Source organism: Mustela nivalis (genome assembly GCF_964662115.1).
Source record: "Mustela nivalis genome assembly, chromosome: 3".
NCBI classification, from domain to species: domain Eukaryota; kingdom Metazoa; phylum Chordata; class Mammalia; order Carnivora; family Mustelidae; genus Mustela; species Mustela nivalis.
The window spans coordinates 37711882-37736275 of record NC_139022.1 but is presented as its reverse complement, the minus strand read 5'-3'; the positions used below and the strand labels follow the sequence as shown (position 1 = coordinate 37736275).

The 24394-nt window shown below is 37.2% G+C and overlaps 1 long non-coding RNA gene across 4 annotated transcripts in view; it reads left to right on the top strand.

Moving 5' to 3' along the window:
- The window catches only part of LOC309861338, a 650329-nt gene that overhangs the window by 466554 nt on the left and 159381 nt on the right, over window positions 1–24394 (top strand). For all 4 annotated transcript variants that reach the window (XR_014309881.1, XR_014309882.1, XR_014309883.1 and 1 more), the window contains exon 3: window positions 17854–17985. This is a non-coding gene — a long non-coding RNA (uncharacterized lncRNA). The remainder of the gene's footprint in view (window positions 1–17853; window positions 17986–24394) is intronic.

The window sequence follows — 24394 nt, the reverse complement described above, 5'->3', positions numbered from 1 at the left end:
TAATCAAAAGAAATCAAGGAGGATTTCGCTTTTACAAAAAAAAAGGTAGAAAGCAAAAAGAGCATTCAGCATGTTCTGCAGCCAGCCGCTGGTTATAGAGGCAGCATTCCCTCTATAGGGAGTGGCAGGAGGGTGGCACCTCCAAGCACCTTTCCCAGGTGCTACAGTCAGCAAGTCAGCATCAAGCCACCATAGCTTTGAACCATGCTGTAGCATCTGTGCTTTATCTTGATTTATCTTTTTTGCATCCTTTAGGAGGATGTGTCCTAAGGTACTATGATGGGAAGTCTAGGTGGTTATTTTTGGGATCTGAGAACACTCAAAAAATTGTCCATATAAATGAATGATAATTGCTTCTTCCATTCTCTGCCATTTTGACTTATGAAAGTTTCCATAGGAATGCTTCATTTTAGGATAGTGGGGGAAATGTATAACCAGGAGAGGGCAAACATAAATTAGATGTAGTGCAAAACATTTGAGCGGGTGCAAAAATTTAAACTACACAGTGTGATCACTCTCTACATTTTTAAATATTATAATTTATTGTGGAAGATCTGCTCATTCTATACCCAGTCATGCCTGTTCACCTATAGGAAATCCCTGGAGTTAGATGAACTCCTGTTGAGGCTCTGTATCTACAGATAAACATGAAGAGACAGTCTTGAATCACTTAAGGTTTTGTTTTTTTTTCTGTTAAATCCAGGTGACATAACTGCTAAATTTATGATACAGGCATGTTTTTAACACAGTGATGAACAAAGAAATAGATGGCGTTGGCCAGACACAAGAAGAAACCAGTGTTTTCTTCACTGAGCTAAACATAGTTGCTTTATGGGGAGTTCATTTTGCGATTGTATTCACCTTTGTCCATTATTATAATTTTATCTACCTCAGCTTCAATGCTTTACTATTTGGAGGTAGCAAAAGAGTGCTAGGGTCCATAATGTAAATGGAATTTTGAATTATCATGGTTTTAGTTCATTAGCACTGTTTTTCTCTAGGGAGCACTGCAATTTACGATTTAGTCCTATTAGAGAATTGTGGTGTGGCCCCACCTGTAAACATACCAGTGTCTTCAGATGATGGTTGCTTAATTTTCCCATCTGTGCCTTTTTTCTTGTCTTTCCTTCTGGATAAATTACTGCACTTAAGCAGGAGGCACTTTAAGGAAAGAAACAGAATGCCATTTTAAGCTGCCAGTTTGGAGTCCTTAGGGAGAGTTCACATTTAAAAATAAATAACTAAAATGCTTCACTAAATAAAGATGATAAGAGTTGTGTGGATATAAGCTCATATCATATTTATTTTCCATGACCAAATAGTTGGATATCCAATTAGGTACAAGGGGTGTATTGAATTTGTGAACTTAGCACCAAGTTATTTTTACCAAGTTTGTTGTTTGGGTGAGAGATGATGCAAAGACTGTTTTCTAGACAGAAGGACTTAATATGAAGTTTTTGTGTGTGACCTTCCACATTGCACACTGTTTGAAATCCCATTGAGAACCCCCATTAGATGAGACCTTTAAATGTTTCTTACTCAGTTATGAGGACTTCTGTTTCATTGCCCCTCCAGACCTAGAGTCATTAACTACACAGAGGCAAGAGACTTAGAGTTCTTGAGTGGTTTCAGTTTCTTGACAGAATGAAAAGCTACAGACGTGGTCTATCTGCCAAAAATAAGTCATCCATCACAGTTAAAATATGTCTAATTGTTTACATTCCCTGCAAGTAACTTCTCTGGTTTGTGCAATGCATGATAAGGTTATTATACATATAGTGCTGGTATTTATAACAAGTAGTTATAAGAACGTGACATGTAATGGCCACATTCTCAGAAGGATCCAAAAATGGATAAATCAGTTAGTTATGTGTGAGCTATAGAGCTTATTTATTATCATTAATTTCTTAAGTGAACTGACTAAACCCAATAGTGATATTTACATAGAAGGATAATGAAGATTTATTGCAAAATAGTCTTTATTAATATCTCTTTTCTTGGGGTTGCAAATAAAGTTGCTCAAGGATAAATTAAATTTTGGAAAGATTTTCATTTATTTTTCTGTGTGATTTTAAAGGGAAGTTATAATAATATGCTGGTAAATACTATATCCCAACATAGAATATTATATTGGAAAATTATTTTTAAAAATCTGATTTGTATATGTTCTTCTTATAAATATCAGTCAATAGTTTTTTCTGAGAATATTGGAATTAATGTGAATTTCATTTGACTCTTACATAGGAGATTAAATATCTTGCAAAATATTGCAATATACCAAATCATGTATGTTTTGTGTATTATAAAACTAAAATGAGCAAAGGGAAAATTCATTGAGTAAACTATAATTTGTCAATTCAGACAATTTTTTAAATTAATGTAACATGGATAGTTTTACTATCTTGTTTTGTATCTTTGGGTAGTAGATGATCTGAAAGAAGTTCTATTTCAAACATTTTAGAAAAGATGGAGGTATTTCTTCATATTATGAGATTCTAGGGAAAAAAAAATTTCTCTAACCTTAGAAGGCTTTCAGAATTTTGGTGTTGATTATAGAAAATACATCAATGAAGAAGAGAATATGAGTGTAGGGAAAAATCCAGTGTGGATCCATGAACACTTATATTTGAGCTTTAGATGGTAAAATAAAAATGGTAGAGAAAAAATATAAACATAGAAGAATTATTCATACCTTGGTATAATCCTGAAAGCCAACATGTAAAGAGAAGTGAGTTTTACTAAAACTTAAAAGTAATGAAAATAATTTAATTTCAGATTTCATGTGGAAATGTAACTCATGACAAGTTAGTATCGAGGATAACTCAGTGAAAGCAGAATTCTTCACTTTGACATTTGTACTTAATACCAGGAAGAAAGATATTTAGCGGAAAAATCCATGTTGATTTATATTTTAAGGTAGACACATACTCATTACCTTTCCAAATGATCTAAAATCATTTTTTCTGGGTTGCCTGGGTGGCTCATTTGGTTGGGCAACTGCCCTGGGTTCAAGTCATGATCTCAGGGTCCTGGGATCAAGCCCAATGTCAGGTTCCTTGCTCAGCTGGGAGTCTGCTTCTCTCTTTGACCCTCCCCCATCTCATACTCTCTCTCTCAAACACATAGGTAAAATCCTTAAAAATAAAATAATTTTTTCCTAAAATGTTTTTCCAGTTTAACTGAGGTACAATTGACAAATGAAATTGTAGGATATTTAAAGTACATAATGTGATGATTTGATATACATATACTTTCTGAAAGGATTCTTCCCATTGAGTTAATTAATACATCTTTAATATATATTTTAAATGAAATGTAACAAATTGTTTTCAAAGGACTCAACTGGTCTCAGATTTGATTAGAAATGAATGAAAATATACTCCATTCAAGTTCATTGGAGGCTAGATCACTAAAACCAACTTCAAGGATCTGGAAATCTCAAAATGTAGAAGAGGGGAGGAATTTTATGAGAAGAACTTTTGGAGCAAGCTGGCGAGCACTTAGAGAGGGCCTTTTGAGGGAGGAGGGAATTTAGCCCTTAAATCCAGAATAGTGGAAGGGCCCAAGACCACTCAAGTTCTTCTCTTCAGTGAGTAGGTACAGTATACTGGAATTAGACTTATGTTTGAGAAATTAAGACAGTAAAATGACTAAAATAGGATTTCATCTTCAGGCTAAGATGTAGTAGCTTATATCTGGCTAACATGTCTGTCAAAAAAGAGTTTAACAAATTTAAAAAAATAAACAAAAAACAATAAAACCTTATTTTAAAAAATATATCTGAAAGACTCACAGTCTTTAGAGAAAGAAAAAAACACAAAGGTATACTCTATGGACGGTTTTTTAGCTCAGGGCATTTGCCAGTTACTGGTATTACAAAGAAATCCCAAAGAAAAAGTAGCTCAGAGCCTATGCCATGACATTGGGCTAGAGAGAACAGAAACAGAACAGTATTAAAGCCACCAGGGAAGACAACACTTCATGGAACAAGATTCTGGAGAAAATAGTTGTATATACACAACAAAGTAAAAGGAAATCAGCTACTAAAAAGGCTAAAATGGGAACCAAAGATTTATGGAGTGTCACAATGCAATGGAAACGATATAATATAGTTTTAGGCTCCATTAAGGAAGGCAGGCCATGTTGAACACCTCAGGCTTTCTGCTGAAATCCCTGATGGCTATCACAAATGAAGTAAGAGCACATCAGAGAGAGATGAGCTCTCAGTGTTTCTGAAACACAGCCTTAACTATATCTAAGAAGTCTGTCTCTATTTCCTCTGCCAGCTGGAAGCATTAGACCTCCTGACTAGAAGTCTGTAACAACATCTAGAGCCTCATTATGTGTTCATAATAAATGGTCAACATTCAATCAAAAAGACTACCAACTTTTTCCAAGATTTAAGATGAAATAACCAAAAGCTGAGAAAGAAAACAAACAGTTGAAGTGCACAGACAACTAATCCAGATACTGGAGTTACAAGATAGAGGCTTCCATAGGTCAAAACAAAACATAACAAAACAACAACAAAAGCTGGGGTAGAGTTTACAAAAATTAGTAAATGAAATAAAAAAATTTAATGACTGGTACAGTAGCTCATAGGTCTAGCTGAAGAGAGGATTAAAAACCTGGAGTCCAGGTCTGTAGAAAATAGATTGATGCCTAAGAGAAAAAAAAATTGTGAAAATACAGAAAAGAGCACAAAATGTGTGGAATACTGTGTACAAGTCTCTCTGGATTCCCAAAGGGAGAATGGAGGACAAAGGCATATTTTGGAGAATTCTTAGCATATATCTTTTCAAATTGATGAATTAGATCAAGCTGCAGATAATAATTATAATGATATCATCATCATTGATGCAATTAAACATTAGTCTTTGCTTGTAGAACCTCCTTTTAATCATGAGAAAATATCAAACAGATTAAAGGATAACCTACAAAATAACTTTCTGGTACTTTTCAACAGTGTCAGGAAGGACAAGGGAAAGACTGAGAAAGTGAACTATTGGATGACTGACAACAAAAATGCAATTTAGGATCCTGGGTTGGATCCTATAAATGGAAAAAGGACATCAGTGAAAAAACTGTTGAAATTTAAATTAGGTTTATAGTTTAGTTTATAGACTTGTACCAATGTTAATTTCCTATTTTTGACATGGCTCTATGGGTAAAAAATATGTTAACATTAGGATGAGCTGGCTAAAAAACCTATGGGAATTCTGTACTATTTTTGCAACTTTTCTCTAAGTCTGAAAACATTTCAAACTAAGAAGTTTTTAAGTTATAATATATATGATTGAATGTTATACTATATTTTTACCATGTTGAATACCACAATTTTTTTAGCACAGTCTACCAGATGAATTCATTTTGTGTATATCTTTAAATAAAGCTTCTCTTTTTATCTCTGTTTACATGAGGAGTATCCCAAATTTGTCATAATAAGTAGTTAAATAACTGCTACCCTTTGCAAATAATCCCTGAATAAATAGTTTTTTTTAATATGGTGTAACTAATATATATGACAGAAATAAATACTGGAGAGACTGAGCTGATATTATCACTGTAATATAAAAATTTAAAAAATAGCAGCATCAATATTCTTATTAGTTTTATAAATAACATTTAAGTTTATATTTATAAATTTATACTAATAAAGTGGCAGTCATATTAATTTTATATTTATCAGGATTTCATTAGCAAAAGGCATGTTACTTCTATAAAAACTTGTAAAGCACTGCACAAAAGTAGGGAGTACATTTATGACAGGGATTCTACCTGTAGTCCCTAAAAGAGTGCTTGATAACGTTTTGATCAGTAAGTGGATAGACTAATCTGTGTAATTAACACGCATAGATAAGCCTGCCCTATATTTGGTTCTATTAAATTTCTTGAGGAATAGCACGCTTCATACTCACATATTAAATAAGCAATTTCATAAAATGCTACATAACTTCTTGGTTATAAAACTAAATGATGAAATGGCTTCCATAAACATGTATAAAATCATCTCAATTTCAGCTATCATTTTGGCACAGATTTGAGACTAATATCTGCTTCAAATTAGGATAATCTTATTAAGAGCTAAATCAGAATGCTACCGATCTCTATTACAGACCACTTAAAAATATGGAGAAGAATAGCCAGAATTACCACAACTACTGAATCAGCGTAATCTTAAAAGTCGGCAGTGCTATATTCTGGAATGAAAAAATACAGACTTTGGAATGTTATTGGAGGAAGATAATTGAATATTTGAAGGTACAAAGCATGTACTTGGTGGAAGTTGTACCAAGGATGGAAGGAGTGAAAGGCAGCTACATGGAAGTAAATTTTTTTTCTAGAAACTTAGTCTGACAGTAATATGCTTGTCTGACATGTAGTACGCTTCAGTCATGCAAAAATACACAAAGGTCGTTTTCCCCAGCACGTGTCTAGTCTACAAGACAATCCACAAATGCACTGAGGTCTCCTAGCAAAATGAAGGAAGAAAGAAAAAAGTTTTCAGTGTTTAGTTTCCTAGAAAATGCCTTGCAGTGACTTGAAGTTTGGGTCCTTTTGATTAAACATGGCTGTGTTATGCCAATAATGAATGTGAGCAAACCCAGAGTTTGGATGTAGATTTTTGTTATTGGTAAGGACTTTTTGGGTCCCCAAGAAAGAATGGTATATAACTTAATACCTAACCAATTATTTCACCCCTGCTTTTTAGTAATTTTTAGATAATTCTTCAAGTAACTTTTCAGGGCTTACAGGAAACATCTTTGTCAGTATTTTTGTGGTAATTACATGGGATGTAATTTCTCTTTGATAAGAAGCTTCACACACACACACACACACACACACACAAAATGCTTCTTTAAAAAAAAATCTTCTCTCTTAACCTATAATCATAGATATTTTTGTTTTTCTTTTTGTTTTAATAAGATTTTATTTATTTATTTGACAGACAGAGATCACAAGTAGGCAGAGAGAGAGAGGGAAGCAGGCTCTCCGCTGTGCAGAGAGCCCGATGCGGGGCTCGATCCCAGAACCCTGGGATCATGACCTGAGCCGAAGGCAGAGGCTTTAACCCACTGAGACACCCAGGCGCCCCTATTTTTGTTTTTCTTAAAGAAACACACTGATGGACTTGAAAAATAAATAGTCTGTCCAGAAATCACAGGGCCAGTGTTTCTTATAATTGATTCATGGAGAAACGATTAATCACTGATAACCAAAAGTACTCGCTGCGGAAAATTCTCCTTCCTCCCTTCCTCCTTCCTTTCTTCTTTTCTTCCTGCCTTCCTGCCTATCTTTCTTCTTTCTCCTTTTTCTTTCTTTTTAGTCTTATAAGTAAAAACGGATTATTTCCCATTTTATTCAAATTAGTCCATGTTGGTAAGGACAATACAAGCCCACATATTTTCCAAGACACAGATACTTTTAGATCTGTTGTTGTTGTTGTTGTTGTTGTTGTTGCTATATTTTTACTATAATGAATCTTAAAGGAAATAATATACTGAGGTGACTTCTCTGGGTCCTCCATGGCCCCAGCCTGAAGACTACCTGCTTATTTAACACACTGTCCCCTTTAGCGTCATTCCTTTTGCAGCTGCTGGTCAGCTGGAGAGGGGGAAAATACCTGAATCTATCCTAGATTCTGTGTTGGAGACAGCTGGAATTTGACAAGGTCAGTCGGACACAAAGCTGTGTGATTTCCAAATAAAGCAGCAAGCTGGATCTTCTTCTGGCCACCCTTGTGCTTTCCTGCTAGGGATGAAATGACTAGCAAGTACCAGTTTGGGCTCCAGAAGTAACTCTAACATTTAAGAGATGAGTCTGACCATTTATCCTTTCTTTTTTCTTTTTTTTAAGGTAATTTTTAGACTTTTAAAGTTAGTAATTTGTCATTTGTAAATAACATCCTCACAAGGCTCTGGGTCAAAAATTATTATTCTACCAGGAGTGTTGACTAAGTAAACACTGTTGTTAATAATATTAAAATTGTCAAATGCCCACCTGCCCAAGCCTATAATTTTATTATATGTATTATTATATCTGGCATATATATAACATATTATATACACTATAATATAAAAATAAAAATAATACAAAATATAAAATAAATATATTTTATATTTATATTTATCTAAATAAATAAAAGTAATATAAAAATTATAATTTGGGGGGTGGGAAAAAAGCAGACAATGGAGGTTTCAGTCATTTTACTCTTGGCAGTGCCCATCAGGAGGGAAGGATTTGCTGATATAAATTAGAGCAGGTTGGTAAATTATGTATATGTCTTTAGAAACATGTTTTGTAGCTTTAATTTCACTACCTTCATATTCAGTTTCATGCTATACATGGTCTGTCGAGATGGATTTCACAGTAATTAGGCGAGTTGATGGTTTCAGGATTTGCATCATGGTGTATTTCACAAGCCTATCAAGTCTTGTAGTGTTTCATTGATAACTGTCATCACCCTGCAAAGCTGACCCCACTCACCTGCTGGTTTCATCAGACGCCCAGTTCCACTGTAGCACCAGGATATTTGTAAGAGATTCATAGTCTTAGGAGAGAAGGAACTACATGACGCTGAAGAACTTGTTTATATAATATTCTACCAAGTGTATGCATTTATTGTTATTTTGCATTTTCTCCCACCAGAAAACAAAACATATTCATCACTTTGAGGAAATGTATAAATGAAACTACCCCCAAAGTCTCCAACAAATGTTTTATTATGGAATTTGTAAAAGGGTTTACCTAGTAAATCATAGTGGGTTACTGATAGATTACTATATCATATCCTAACTACTTGAAGGGATGTAGGCAAGCCAGAGAGTAGAAGGAGTCATGGGCAAATCCATCTTTTTATTTATTTCTTTATTTTTTAAAGATTATTTATTTATAGGCAGAGAGGCAGGCAGAGAGAGAGGGAGAAGCAGGCTCCCCAATGAGCAGAGAGCCCGACGTGGGGCTCAATCCCAGGACCCTGAGACCATGACCTGAGCTGAAGGCAGAGCCTCAACCCACTAAGCCACCCAGGCACCCCAACAAGTCCATCTTTTGGTTGGCCTTGGGAGCATGAGTTTTGCCACACAATTTGGTACTGGACTATAAGCTGCCTCTCATATTACCTAAGTGTGGCATGTATGTTTGTTCTATCTCAAAAAATCCCTGCTTTCTAAACAGTCTATGTTTTTAGTATGGTGTCAGTTAAGCACTTAAGCTCTTGCTTATGGCAAAAGAAAAGGAATTTTTCATCGAGAATTGGCTGGCTGGCTGGCTATCCATCCATTGATACATCCATCAACCCATCAGTCCACCTATTCACCCTCCCTCCCAAACCTTCCTCCCTCCATCCATCCATTCACCCACCCATTCACCTCCCTATCCATCCATCCATCTACCTGCCCATCCACCTCCATCCATCCATCCAACTCCATCCACCTATCTATGAATTCATCTATCCAGACATTCATGAATGAACTATGGCACTTGAAAATAAGACAAAAAACAATAACACCCCCCAAAACAAAAAACACGAAAAACAACACAAACAAAACAGTTTTTATATATTTGAAGACAGAACCATTGGGAAGTTTAATAAAAAATTTAATTCCCGGTTCTCACTTAAAAAATTATGGTGATTTTTTATGGTCTGAGGTAGTACCTAAGAATCTATATTTAATAAATTTCTCTGCAATTTAATTGCAAGTGCTTTTTCTACCCATGTTGGAAAACACTGACTTGGAGAGTCTGTATTAAAGATGATTCTGGTTTTCACAGTTTATCAATTTCTTTGCTATTCAACTGATACTTCCAGAAATGGTGGTCTATAATAAAGTATTTGCAACGTAAGTATTTGATTCTGGCAATTTGAAACCCAAGCTTATCCCAGAAGGGCATTATTAGCCTGCTATGAACCCAGCATTTATTCCTGCTTTCTTTTTTATTGACTCTTGCTTGACCTACTCAGAAATAACTATTATTTGGGTCCACTGAGGCCCCAGGCTGTTACGTATTTAGCACTTCCTTCTCCAGCTTTAAGCCGGTCAGCTTGGTTGAGCTATATAAAAAGCATTTGAACAGCAGTGTTTCTTTCTGGTTGTTTATTTAACTGCATATTAGTTCACTGTTGCTTGCTGGATTGTTTTCTTCTTTGCCTGACGGAAAGGGTAAGATACCTGCTTCTTTTGCTCCATGTTGTGTACAGCCTTCAATGAAAATTATTCAGCAGATTTTGCTCTGTCAACCTTCCCTTATTTTAAAAACTTTCTTTACCTGTAGACCTTTGTATTTTTTAGGATTTTACTCTGATTTGTCTGAGATTTCTGTTTTAGTCATAATATACCAAATGGTATATGGGAAAGTGATTTATAGAGTCCTATAAGAATCTGAATGGGGTGCCTGGGTGGCTCAGTGGGTTAAAGCCTCTGCCTTCGGCTCAGGTCATGATCCCAGGGTCCTGGGATGGAGCCCTGCATCGGGCTCTCTGCTCAACAGGGAGCCTGCTCCCCCTTCTCTCTGCCTGCCTTTCTGCCTACTTGTGATCTCTGTCTGTCAAATAAATAAATAAAATCTTTAAAAAAAAAAAAAAAGAGAATCTGAATGGTTGGGGTGCCTGGGTGGCTCAGTCGGTTAGGTATCAAACTCTTGATCTTAGCTCAGGTCTTGATCTCAGGTGTTGACCTCAGGGTCTTGATTTCAAGCCCCACATTGGACTCTGTGCTGGGTGAGGAAAAACTACTTAAAAAAAAAATCTGAATGGTTTATAGGATTTATTTAAGATTCCTCCCATCCTGACATGTACTTTTTTTTCTGTAGTTTGTGTGTGTGTGTGCGTGTGTGTGTATGCATGTGTGTGGATATGTGTAGGCTTGCCTGCTTTCATTTCCTGTCAGTTCCTGAAGGAGAAATAACATCATTTAATTACTGGCCATTTAAATTAGTGGTAATTTTGTACAGCCATATAAGCTGACACAGAGTTATTATTTCAAATACATTATTTCATCTTCCTCATGAATGTATTTATATTAGTCAGAGTAGGAGTGAGTCCTGAATTTTGGGTGAGAGTTTATGTGAACCCATTGCCTATTTCCAACAATTTGTGTTCATTTTACTGCCTGTCTTCTCCAACTCATACTCTACTGTCTATTCCAATCGCAAATACCTCAGAAAACTATTAAACAGTCTAAAGAGATAAAAGGTAGACCTGAATCCCCACTTCTGTTTGCCCTTTGGATAATCCAGCTTAGATTCTTACATTACAACTGAGTGAGTCTCAAAAATGCAATTCTGATAATGGTGCTTCCTATCTTCACATTCCTTCAATGGTGCTATTTTGATTATAAGATAGGAAACTCCAACATGACAAATTTGTCTTGCTGATCTTATTGCTCCTTATTTACTGAGCCTCACATCCTGCTATTCCCACAAACTATACTTAGCCCCTAACGGTCTATATTGTTATCATTGTTGTGCTTGCCTATGATTGTCCCTCAGCTTAGAAGGCACTCCCCAGCTTGCCCACCCAAGGGTTATTTAAGAAAGTCTAAGTGCGAGTTCTTCTTAAGAAGGAGCTGTGAAACTCTTGTTCTGTATTCCTTGCTCTCATAATTTCCCTGTGTCATCCTTTATGTAAAAGGTGTTTCATGGCATTAAAATCCTTATTTGTCTCATCTGTTCCTTTTTGTGGAAAAAAAAATGACTTCATTTTGCTCATTTAAAAAATCTTTGTGCCTCGCCAAGTATTTTATAGGAAATAAATGCTGATTTAAGAAATAGATATTTGCATATGGTAAGGAAGACAGAATATAACACATTGGCATATTTATCTTCATTGGCCTCAATTATATTTGATGTAAACCCTATTTCACTTGCCAAATTATTTGATGCTAAAGATTTTGTGTTTTATGCTTTGTTGAAGAGTCGAGGTCTAAATTTTATCTCTTAAATATATCTTATATTAACATTCTCCTACCTGTCTCTTGTCATTACCTCAGGAAGCAATTTAAATATAATCTCATAAATCAAACTTGACCTCACCTTACCACAAACCTCAGCTATAGGACAGTTAAATCATTGGAAAAATCATGTATGTTTATCCTCTTTCTCCATGTGGAAATGGCAATTTTGAGTCTGCTTTGATCATTTTTTCTTATCCCGGTGTTTACAAAGATTTCAGATGTTGTTACATTTTGATATTCCTGATGTGAGATGTTATACCATTCTTTCTATCTTGATCTTTTCCTGCCTGCTTTCCCTTTGGCTAACCTCCCCTTTGCTTGCCTAACCCGAAGGCTTAGGTCACATGTCTGTTGAAATAGCACTTTTTTTTTAATTGTAAAGAATTTATTTCTTTATCTGAAAGAGAGTATGAGAGAGAGAGAGAGAGAGAGAGAGCACGCAGGGCCAGAGGGAGGGGCAGAGTTAGAGGCAGACTCCCCACTGATCAGGGAGCCTGATGTGGGGCTTGATCCCAGGACACTGGGATCATGATCTGAGCCAAAGGCAGACACTTAACCAACTGAGCAACCCAGTGCCCCTGAAATAGCACTTATTTGAGGAAGAATTTCTTTTGCCCGATGCAGGGCTCCATCCCAGAACCCTGAGATCATGACCCGAGGCGAAGGCAGAGGCTTTAACACACTGAGCCACCCAGGCGCCCCCTTGAAGAAGAATTTCTTGATTGAAGATGGAGTGTCATGACTTTAACTTAAGCCTTGCTTTTGCCCCATCAGATCACTTATGGTTTTGTAACATAGTAGTATATTCACTTCTCTTTTTTTGTCCCTGAAGTATAAAAGTGTTGAGAACAGATGCTGTTAAATCCATCCACATAGAAATGTGCCTGAACAATAAATTTTATTAAGTTAAAACGTATCTATGTTAAAGAGAACCGAAATTGTTTTTGAAAAATAAGCTTACTTTTCTTGAAATATCCATCTACAAAGATTCAACTTAGAACCTTCAAAAGTAAGTTTGGAATTACTGTTTTACAATTCGGTATAAACTTTGGGATGGGTAAAACAAAGCTAAGCTATGTTATCTTCATGTATCTCATAGGACACTGTTAAGTTGCTTTCTTATGCCAGGAAGCTTCAACAGCGTTATTGTTTGCTTCTTTTTGAGAGCTCCTGAGCCATCCAGAAGTCACTGAATCAGAAGATGCTCAGGGAAGGTCACTGTCAGCTTCTTGGTGATCCAGCAGTTGCTGGTGTGCTGATGAGTGAGGGTACAACTATGTTTGAGTGAGAGGCACAGCCAAATGGAGAGTTAGCTGTCTGGCTGCAGAACAGGCAGGAGAAATCACTAGTAAAATATAGATAAGCCAGAATAAACCCTTTATGGGTGTAAGGCAGATTCACTCAGAATTAATTAAGGATGACAGGAGAGACACAAGCTTAGTCCATGTCTAATGTAGCACTTGGCCTTATTGTGTTATATGTCAGATGCTCTGGCTCTTGGCTTCCCATTACTTGAGGACCCACAGATTTTCCCTTTCAATATGTGGGGAGCTATACAATTAGTGAGCAGCAGAGTCCAAATGCATTTTGTTCCCATGAACACCTTGGATATTGGGAGTTTGGTCCTCCTTCCCCAAACTTCTCTAAAATCTCAGAATCCCACATCAATAGGGAACCAGTGTTACCTAAAGGAGTTTATTCATTGACTTGTGAGTTAGTTGCTGAGCTATCTGACAGATTCTAAAATTACAGAAGCATGCTTCTCTCCTTTTCCAATAAGTGAGTAAGTAGCTATTGAACTAATTGGTACTTGAAGAAATCTGAATTCTCACATTTCAGGATATGCCTCTTAAAATGGTTTTCCTAAAAACCTTTTCTTATGTACTCTTTTTGGAAATGATATTTAGAAAATATGCTCATGAAAATGACATAGTGCACACCATGCCAATCCTTGCCATAGCTGTTTGCTGATGTTTAATGAACTCACATTTATTTATAGCCCATCCGTCTTTTCTCCTTGCCAGGACATAGTGTTGTTTTCGTTTTATCCAGGTGCTTTTCCTTTTAATGTTCAGCGCGTTGTCAACCCTACCTTATCTGAAGTAAATGATGTTACTGGCTTTCCTGGGGGAACACAGTAAATATCAGTAGGTAAATAGAAGCACTGGTAACTTCTGCAGTGCCATCTTTATCTCTGTCACCATTATGGTGATGGAAAGCATGCAAAGCCTGCCAGTCCATTCCATCTCTCTGACTGTATCCCTTGCACTTGGGGGAATGTGACTCATGTTTAACTGCACATGAGTTCTAATTACTTTTGAAATACTGCAGCATCAAGTGAAGATATACTTTCAATACTCAGCAGTGCTCAGAGGCCCAATAACCATAAGCAGCATCACTGATAGTCTTTCATCTATTTATCCATTCATGAATGTCTCAAGCTTAAATAAGAAGAGTCTATCTTTTAGGGAGTCCAGCAAGTGTTCCCATGTGGAAAGGCCTCTTGTTCTAACCTATGAATGATGAGTGGAAATAAAGTTGGATAAGAGGAAAGGGGAACCTTCCAAATGGTGGGTACACCAAAACTACTTTAATGTGGAGGAATACGTCAGGGACAAGGGGCAGAGAGGAGGTTGCATGGCTAGAGTGAACAGGTTGAGTGGGGAGCATTGGAGATGGTGCTACAGAGATAGAGCGGGGTCATATTGTGCAAAAGCATATTAGCAATGTCGGAGATCTTTTTATCCCCAAAGCAAGGAGAAGTGTCTGAATGTTTTAAGGAGTTTGAGTGTGTTTCTTTATGAGGCATGTGTGTCTTTTTGGGTGTGTCCATGTAGTATTGTTATACCCATGGCATGTGCATCTCTGCCTACATCTGTGTTTCACTGAGCCTATGTGTTTGTGTGAGTGGCATAATCACATTAACCTATTTAACAAATACTTAGGCATTTAATAAGTGTTTATTACTGTTCTGTGTGCTAGAATGAGATCTGTGTAAGACATGCAAGATCTTTGATTTCATGGAAACATATTCTCATAGGAAAAGCCAAAAAAAATAGTTAAGAAATGATACAATGATATAGTGATACAATGTCGCGTAATGACATGTGTTATAAAGAACATTAAGTAGAGTAAAGGGATAAAGAATGACCAGCCATGTTGATCTTGAAAACCAAGGTTAGCAGATTAGCTATGGGACAATGTGGAGAAGAGCATTCCATCTTGGGAAGAGTAGGTGAAAGGCTTCAAGGAAGATATGGGCTTAGGGTGTTTAAAGAATAGTGAAAAGCCTATGGAAAAGATACCATGATAGGACAGGAGCCAATATGGGTTGGTAAAGGTAGTCTCGGCTTAGAACTAGAGGCCTTACCTGGCATATTTAAAAGTGTCTTCCCACCATGAAGCGTGGGTCACAGATTACGACTATCAGGAGGATAAAAGGGTAGAAGCAAGGATAGAAGGATAGTGGCTTGTGGAGGAGAATCAGATTCTAGACATACTTTTGAAGGGGGAACCAATAAGGCTTGCTGATGGATTAGCTGTAGGATGTGGGTAGGGTGAAGACAGGTAGAAAACTGATCTTTTTTAGGCCTGTGTAACTGGATAAATGGTGGGGTTATACACTGAAATGGAAAAGATGGAGAGAAGAATGGGTCTGAGGAGGGACAACTGAGTGGCTCAGTTGGTTAAGCATCCAACTCTTGGTTTGAGCTCAGGTCCTGGTCTCGGTTGTGAGATGGGCTGTGTATCTGGCTCTATGCTCAGCAGAGAGTCTGCTTGAGATTCTCTCCTTCTGCCCCTCCCCTAACTCGCACATGTGCTCTCTCTCTCTCTCTAAAATAAATAAATCTAGGAGTACCTGGTTGGCTCAGTCCCTTAAGCATCTGCCTTCATCTCAGATCATGATCCCAGGGCCCTGGGATCAAGTCCCACATCAGTCTCCATGCTCAGCAGAAAGCCTGCTTCTTAATCTGCCTCTGCAGCTCCCCTGTACTCCTCTCCCTGTTTGTGCATGCTCTCTCTCTCTCTTTCCTTCTCTCTCTCAACAAATAAGTAAAATCTTTAAAAATAAATAAAACTAAATAAATCTTCTTTAAAAAATAAGAATGGGTCTAAGGAGAAATTAAGTATTCTGTCATATTGTATGTGGGTATTTTATCATGTTAAAAGGCATTCAGGGGTGCCTGGGTGGCTCAATGGGTTAAGCCTCTGCCTTCGGCTCAGGTCATGAGCCCAGGGTCCTGGGATTGAGCCCCACATCGGGCTCTCTGCTCAGCAGGGAGCCTGCTTCCCCCACCCCCCACCGCCTGCCTCTCTGCCTACTTATGATGTTTGTCAAATAAATGAACAAAATCTTTAAAAATATAGGCATTCAGACACACCTTTGCGATATCCAAGTAGAGATTAGATTATGAAATTGTGAGTATGGTTTGCATTTAGAAAATATCACCCTGCCTTTGATATAGAACAGATTGTAAGGGAAGTGTTCTTCCTTCCCACCCTACTCTTAGTAACCATACTGTAGTCAGAGTGTGATTTAAATACACATACTTAAAGGAGGAGGTGGTAGAAGGCGGTGATGTAGTAATAGTGAGGAGTTCCAAACACAACTTGGGTTTCATAGTGGAGTGGTATTGGCTGCCAGCCAAACTAATTTGGTCCTGATTTCCTGATGGGGGAGGAAAATGAGACATCCTCCTCTTTCCATTCAGCTTCATAACTCCTTCACTGCACATCATGTGAGACTGCAGACTGTGGCATACAAGACTTCAGGTTAGATCCAACTAGACATGAGGTAGTTGATGTCATTTGGTATTGAGCAAACTGAGCATTTTGCTCCTACCCTCCTGATTAATAAAAAGTCTGCTGTCCAATATAACAGCCACTAGCCGCATACAGGTATTTAAATTTAATTTAGATCAAAATTAACTATTAAAAATTCAATTCTTCAGTAACATATTTGATGTGCTTGATAGCTGTGTGAGACAAGTGGCTACCATACTGGACAAGGCAGACACAGAATTGTTTCTATCGTCATAGAAAGTTCTTTGGACAGCTCTGGTGTTGAGAGAAATAAATTGGACAATAAGCAGATTTCAGTCTTTTCAGTTCAACTGTATGCCTACATTACATGCAAATGTTTCTTTTGCATGTAGAATCCTGTCTCGATTCATACCTAAGTGGGAGCTTATGACAGGTACTAACCAGTAACTTGAAACCATATATTCCTGTATTTTTACTATAGGGGTTTGACCTTTAAAGTACAAACTACACGCGCGCGCGCGCACACACACACACACACACACACACACACACACACACGTCATTTAATAAAACAACAAATCATTGCTTTTCCAAAGTAAGGCCTGGGAACATGGCTCCTGCATCAGTTCAAAGAAACACAATGAAAGCTAGAGCTGGTCAAAGCTTGTCCCTTCTAATAGGTTCTCAGAAATGTACTTTCTATTCCTTTTGTCCCAGTTTGATGAAGCTTTGCTACTACAGAAAATTATGTAAGTTGTAAACAAAGAGCTACATCATTATGAGCAGAACCTAATGTAATATCAGCCTTTAATGGTCTTTTATAAACCGTGTATGAACAGCAGTGCCTTACAGAAAACCAGCACAATTGATCTAAAGAAAACTCCTTCATTCTGCACACTAACTAGTACCAGAATAAAGAACACGCTGGCAAACAATGAATTGTATTGAAATAGAAAAATATGTGAAGCAAGGCTGCCAAATTATTTATCTTTCATTAAAGGAGAAAATCACACATAATTATCCCTGGTAAATGAGCATGTTTGTGAAAGTTTGCATTGGGCTCAGAAATAATAGCCATAAAAAATTCTCCATTTAATCAAGTTAAAATAACTGTCTGTTTTTATGTAAATTTTAGGAAAGGGACTTCTGAGCAAATGATGCATTGAAAAGGGAGCAAAAATAGCCGTCTGAGTTCTGCTTGATCATCAGTAGAGAAGAATCAACGTGGATTTTCACAGGCAAGTGGAGGAGCTCAGCCAGTGTGAAGGTAGGGTTCTATCCCTGTAACTTCATTACTAAGCAATTACAATGTGTAGCTTTATAATTCATTCATCAGCAAGTAACAGTCGAATGCGTTTTAGCTAGAGAGACTTGGAACCCCATGCCCAGAAAGGAAGCGGTTATGTAACACTTTGTGATTTTACTTATTTGTATTTGCGTGTGTGTGTGTGCATGTCTTGCAAAATTAAATAGGACATGCCAGACAAAGATCCCAAAGAAGAATTTGCATTTTAGCAAGGAGATAATATGCAGGTGTCATCTCGTTTTTGTAGTCAGGAGCAAAAGTCTCAGCCAACCAACCTGAGACCTTTCAAATTTTAGTACAGCATTGCTTTTGGTTCTAAAGATAAGCTTATGACTATTCAGGAAACAAGGGCATGCCAAATCAAGTTTCCTTTGCTGTTTCAGAGAAACTCCCAAGTCTTATTTGTTTAGTTTTTAGTTTTTATTTTTTTTTTTGTTAGGGGTAAACTGCTCAGTCTGTAAAATATTCCTGGCAGAAGTTCCGAGTAGACATCTCCTAATATTTTCATTGATGAAGCTTGTCACCCTAGAAAGAGTGAAAATAGATTCCCTGCCTTAGCTATTTTAGGAGAGACTTGGATTAGGATGGAAGATTTCTTGTTCTTCTAGTGTGATCTAGTGAAAATTTTCACAGACTCTGAGACTTAGAAATTCACCTTAGAAACAACCTGTCTGCCTCTGGTCACTGAATTCTTTTCTATTATTCATCCTTGCTTCAAGAAATACAAATTTTCACAAGTACTGTTGTGTTGGTTAATGAAGAAGCTACTTCCATCCTCTTCCCCTTCTAAACAGAGTTCCAGATGACCATTTTATAGACAGTATTTTTTTTAATAAGAAGACGTGGGTATTATTTTACAAAATCATATCTCAGGGTTCTATTTCATTCATGTAATTTATTTGACTTGGGAGATCTTTAGGACCTTTCTCCTGTTTTCACCACTGCTCAATTTATAGAGATCACCTGAGTTGATGGTCATGGCTAATAGGAGAGAGAATTTTGGGAGCCACATTGGTGCACTTTGACCTCTCACTTATTTTGCCTTCATAGATTCTTTAGATATACAGGTTCTCTTTCACTTTGCTGCCAAAGGTCTAAAAGTACTAATTACTAATACCAAAGATTAAGAAGTACAAATTTTTTCGTAGAACTGTAGAATGTCAGAGCTGGGGGGGTGGGACTGAAAGATAATCAAGTCTGTCTCCTTGTGTTCTAAAGACGAAGAAATGGTGATTTACACACAGATGGAATTTGTGAGTCTCAAAACTGAGTCCAAGGTCTTTTCTGGTTCCATATAAATTTGGGGAGGGTATGTGTTTTGGTGAGTGCTGTGAAGTGTGTAAACCTGGTGATTCACAGACATGTACCCCTAGGGATAAAAATATATGTTTATAAAAAATAAAAAATTATATTAAAAAAAAATGTTAAACAACTTGCCCCCCCCCCCAAAAAAAAAAAAACTGAGTCCAAGTTTTGGGTGTCTGAATTGGGTCCTCTTTGTCTGTATCCTCAACACCCCACCCCAGTGTGATTTTCCTGCAGTGTTTAGTGTCTGACTTAATTTCTCCCTTCTGGGTGGAGTTGCAGACATTACCCTGTGGGGTATGATGCTTTCCTTGTGTGCCCCGAACTCATCCCTGAGCCTTACTGGCCCTTTGTAAACTACCGCTCCCTAAAAGTATGGCAGCCCATTCCCTTCTATGAGCCTCTGTGACATCTGTTTTCCCAGCTATCATTTTCTTTCTTCTGTCTCTGTGCCTGGGAGTTTATCTGAAATCTGTTCTCAGGATAAACTAGTCAGACTATAAATTCCCCTTATAGGAATTTTGGACAGGAACAGCCTGACTTATCTTAGAACTTTGTCACATCAGAGAATTGGAAAATGTGCTTCATCTTCTCACAGGAGGTATCCCTCAGCATTTTTAGCAGGCAAAATAAATAAGTCTTTAGTGTTTCTCAGGCACTTTTTCTGCTTTCCCTTCTAACTTTTTAGTAAGTGATCCACTTCCTGGATTATCAGGAACATATAATATAGTAATAATAAGTCATAATGAGGACAAAGATTTGGAATGATTTTGGAAGATACCTCATGAATAGAACAAGAAGCCCAACTAGGACCTAGGATCTAAGAGTATCATAAGTATTGCTGGTAAAGATGGATTGGGTAATGCTCTTTGAACCATCTTCCACCTTGAATTGATCTTACCTTCTCAGAACGTGCCTGGCTACAAGCAGGAGTTGGAAAGCAGTGGGGCTTCCCGTCTCTGATCCATGAGGTGGGCAGTAGGAGAAGGGGCACAAACCTAAGGGAGGGCCCTCCTCCAAGAATTTACTTGGCCCCACCCACAGCTGTGCACTAATGGAATGAGGCTCCTCCTAGTTGTCCAGGTCAGGCAAGTCCCTCTTCTCAGGAGGAATGAATAAAACTCAAGAAGGAATGTCAACAAATTTATTTGGGGGTATTCAAGAGAGGTAGAAAATAATGGTGGAGCTATCTGCTGATGTGCAGAATCAGGGATATAGAAAGGAAATTTTTCTAAAAAAGAAAAAAATCTTTCTAAATACTACTTAGTAAAAACTGAAGGTGAAGAGAAGATAAGAAGTTTCTCTTTAGGTAGCATCTCTCATGCAATGTCAAAGTCTGTCTTTATGAGAGGTTTTAAACAAGGGAAGTGTCCAGGGCAATTTGTGTTTATTCTTATGGACAGGAGTGGATGCCATGCATGGATGCAATCTCTTAGTGCACAGTTTCAATGTCAGACCACATACCAGGTACATGAATGCAGGAAATTAGGGGTCATGTGTTTTTTTTAATTTTGAATTTATGCTTATGCTGGCAGAATTGAAGTAAGAGCTCCCCCCCCCAAAAAAAAATCATCCCCCTTCCCAGTAAAATGGACTCGGAAAAGCTGAGCTATCCAGCTGTGTCACTACATCAATCTTGAGTCAGTGTACTAAAACACGCACAACCTTCTTTTAAACAATGCTTGTATGGGCTTGCGTTTAAGTGCACCCACTGTGCTTACTTATCTGCTACTTTGAAAGGAGGTAGGCTGAGTGCTTGTCAGACTTTAAGGTGCATACAAATACCTAGGTGTCAACAGTCATGAAGAGGGTGTGGTTTTATCTTACTTTCAGGCCAAGAAGTTAACCTTGCCCAGTTTCATTTATGCTGCCAGAAGACATGAGGCTCATGGTCCAGAGACAAAAGAATTTATTACTCAGTATCTAGCAGACAGCATGAGGTTTATATTCACACTGGTTTCCCTTGCTCTTCAAGTCCTGTGGGGCAATGCAGAGCAGTCCAGGGGAGGCTGCTGCCTAGGCTCTGGGTTTGCATCAGCCCTGAGTAATGTGGGACGTAGGAAATTTTAATCTTTGGGAGAGATGCAAACGAATCTGTTCTACCATTGTTCTCAAGGGAGACATGACCTTTAGTAACCTCAATAGCAAACATATTTATCCCTCTACTCTGGAGGGAGATACCATCTCTGCCTTTCAAGCCTGTGTGCTGTACAGGGACCCTTGAAAACAAGAGCTCTCAATGCTTCTTCCCAGAAGAAATGACATATGAGATGCCCATAGAGAAAAATCTCCCAACACTAGGATCTTGTTTAAATAAAAATTCTAGTTCAGTTGGTGTGGGGTGGTTATCTGAAATTCTGCCTCGGTCACAAGCTCTCAGGTGATGTCAGTGATCAAAAGGCAGGAAAGTAGTGGGCATATTTTTTGGCCTCTCTAACCTAGCATTCAGTCTGGATTTTAATATGTAGGAGAAAAAAAAATCTGTCATGATGATGCCCTGGAACAAAACTAACTGATTCCTTTTGTCTCCTGAGGCATAATGGCATGCTACAAGTTAGCCATTCTCGTCCCTTCATCCAACCCTCACCCTCTCTGTCTCACATACGTTAAATAGCTGTACAGAAATCCTAACTAGACACACACACACACACATACACACACACACATACAAACACACACACAGACAGAGACACATGCACATAAAATAGCAGATTTAATGTAGTAAACTTAGAACATTGTAGAATGGCCATACATTTCCGCCATCATAAGAACTCTTCGTTATATGGGATTTAAGGAGAAAAATTTGTTCTGTGGGTAAAAGCATACTTTCCAGAGCCAAACTGTCAGACTGCCATCAAATGTGGATGCTGCCACTTAGTAGATTTGTGAACTTTGGCTAGTTACTAATCTTCTTTGTGACTTGGTCTCTGCATTTGAAAAATGAAAATGATATAATCAGTGTCAAGTGTGTGTGGAAGAAATGCTAACCCCTAATAATAGCTACAGAAATGTTTGTTACTAATATTGCTAGTTCCACTAATACTCCTTTTAGTTTGCTTTATTCCTTCAAACCTAATTATGAATAAATTGGCCAAAGAAAGTGGTCCTTTGCAGAGCAATACTAAAATTGAAGTTCATGATATTAAGAATTTGTTATCTGATAAATTAGAGTTCTCACTGATATCATGTTACTTTTTAAAAAAAAGATTTTATATATTTATTCGACAGACTGAGATCACAAGTGGGCAGAGAGGCAGGCAGAGAGAGAGAGGAGGAAGCAGGCTTCCTGCTGAGCAGAGAGCCTGAGCCCAAGGCAGAGGCTTAACCCACTGAGCCACCCAGGCACCCTATCATGTTACATTATTGAAGACCCAGCAACCACACACTTCTAGTCATTACAAAACTAAAATAATGCTCTATACTACATAAATTGGCAATATATTCCTTATACAAAATATCACAGTCCATATATGTAATTAATGTACCTTCAGTATCGTACCTTAAGTTTAATGCTTTAAAGTACCATAATGCTTTAAAGTACACATACATATAATACATATGATTATTCTGTCATAACATTTATCTAAAGTTAATATACTATTGGCTTGAATAAACATTTAATATTTTTACAGTCCCTTAATTTTCTGTACAATTCATTTCAGTTTAACAAATTCAAATGAACGTCTCTTACTTGGCAGTTGTATTACTAGGCACTAGGGACATAGAAAGAGTTAAGATCTAGCCGTTAATGACCTCACACCCTAATGGACAGAAAAAGTGCATATTATAATATGATTATTTAATAAATATATCTATAACATAATAACTCTCAGAACCCTAGGCCAAGATTAATAACTTTTGGTTTCCTAAATCATGAAGTACATCAGGATTTGAAATAACTGTGGCTCTTCTTTTCTCTCCAAGACATTCTCTGAAGGAAGTACGCCTTTCCTTTTTGCTATTTGCTCTATACAGGGTATAAACGAATCATTCATTCATTTACAGTAACATGTTAAGTATTCTACCATGTGCCAGGTATCTAGAGGATGTACCCCCCCCACATAAATACATAAATTGTGGTTTATGCCCTCAAAGAACCACAATGTACAGGCAAGGAATACAAAGAAACGATAGGTTGCAATGATGTTTGATGTGTCAATGATCAAGGTAATGCCAAGGTGGCAAGGGACATATGTCTTTTGGACCATGGAGAGGCCTGTTGCTGTTCTTTCCTTTTATTTTATTTTTGAGGTATGAGAGTGATTGAAAATATATTTGCCTCTATTATCTATTTTTATTTTATTTTCAGTAGCTGTTTATTTCTGCCTATTGCTCCCTTCAGTTTCTGCTGCATTATTTCTCTTTTCTGACTTATTTCCAAGGTTTTTATCTTGATGGCACTGCAGTGTCATTGAAAGATTTAATAAAAGAGACAGGGATAGCGTTTATTGGTAGACATGACCTTTTGGTAATTTATCATTAGTTTATCATGTTTTTCTGTACTCTGAATGAATGCTTGTCTCAAAAAACATGATGAAATACAGAAGCAGAGAGTAAGAAACCAAGCCCCCTCCTGTTTAACACCCCCCAGTCCCACTCTCCACATGAAAGCATTTTACATTTTTTGTGTTTGTTTCAAGAATTTTTATAAGCATAATCAAGAATCTATACCAAGAGATATAAGTATATAAAGCGGAATACTAACTTTTTAGTACCAATGGATTGCTTTTTCTGTTAAATGGAACCTAAGGTTTCCTTTATCACTACACATAAATTTAACTCATTCTTTTTTAAAAAAACATGCATTACTTATAAACACCAGTGATCTGTACAGAAATATTGCATGTTTGTCAGTGTTTTATTGGATGAATTTTTGGAAGTGATATTGAGGTTCAAAGAATATGTGCATTTAACATTTTATTAGATTCCACGAAAATATCTTCCAAAAAGATAGTGCCAATTTATACTCCCAATAAAAATGTTATGAAAGTTCTACACTTTCCACACATGCTTACAACACTGTATTTTACTAAACTGAAAGACAAATATGGGTATCACCATTGTT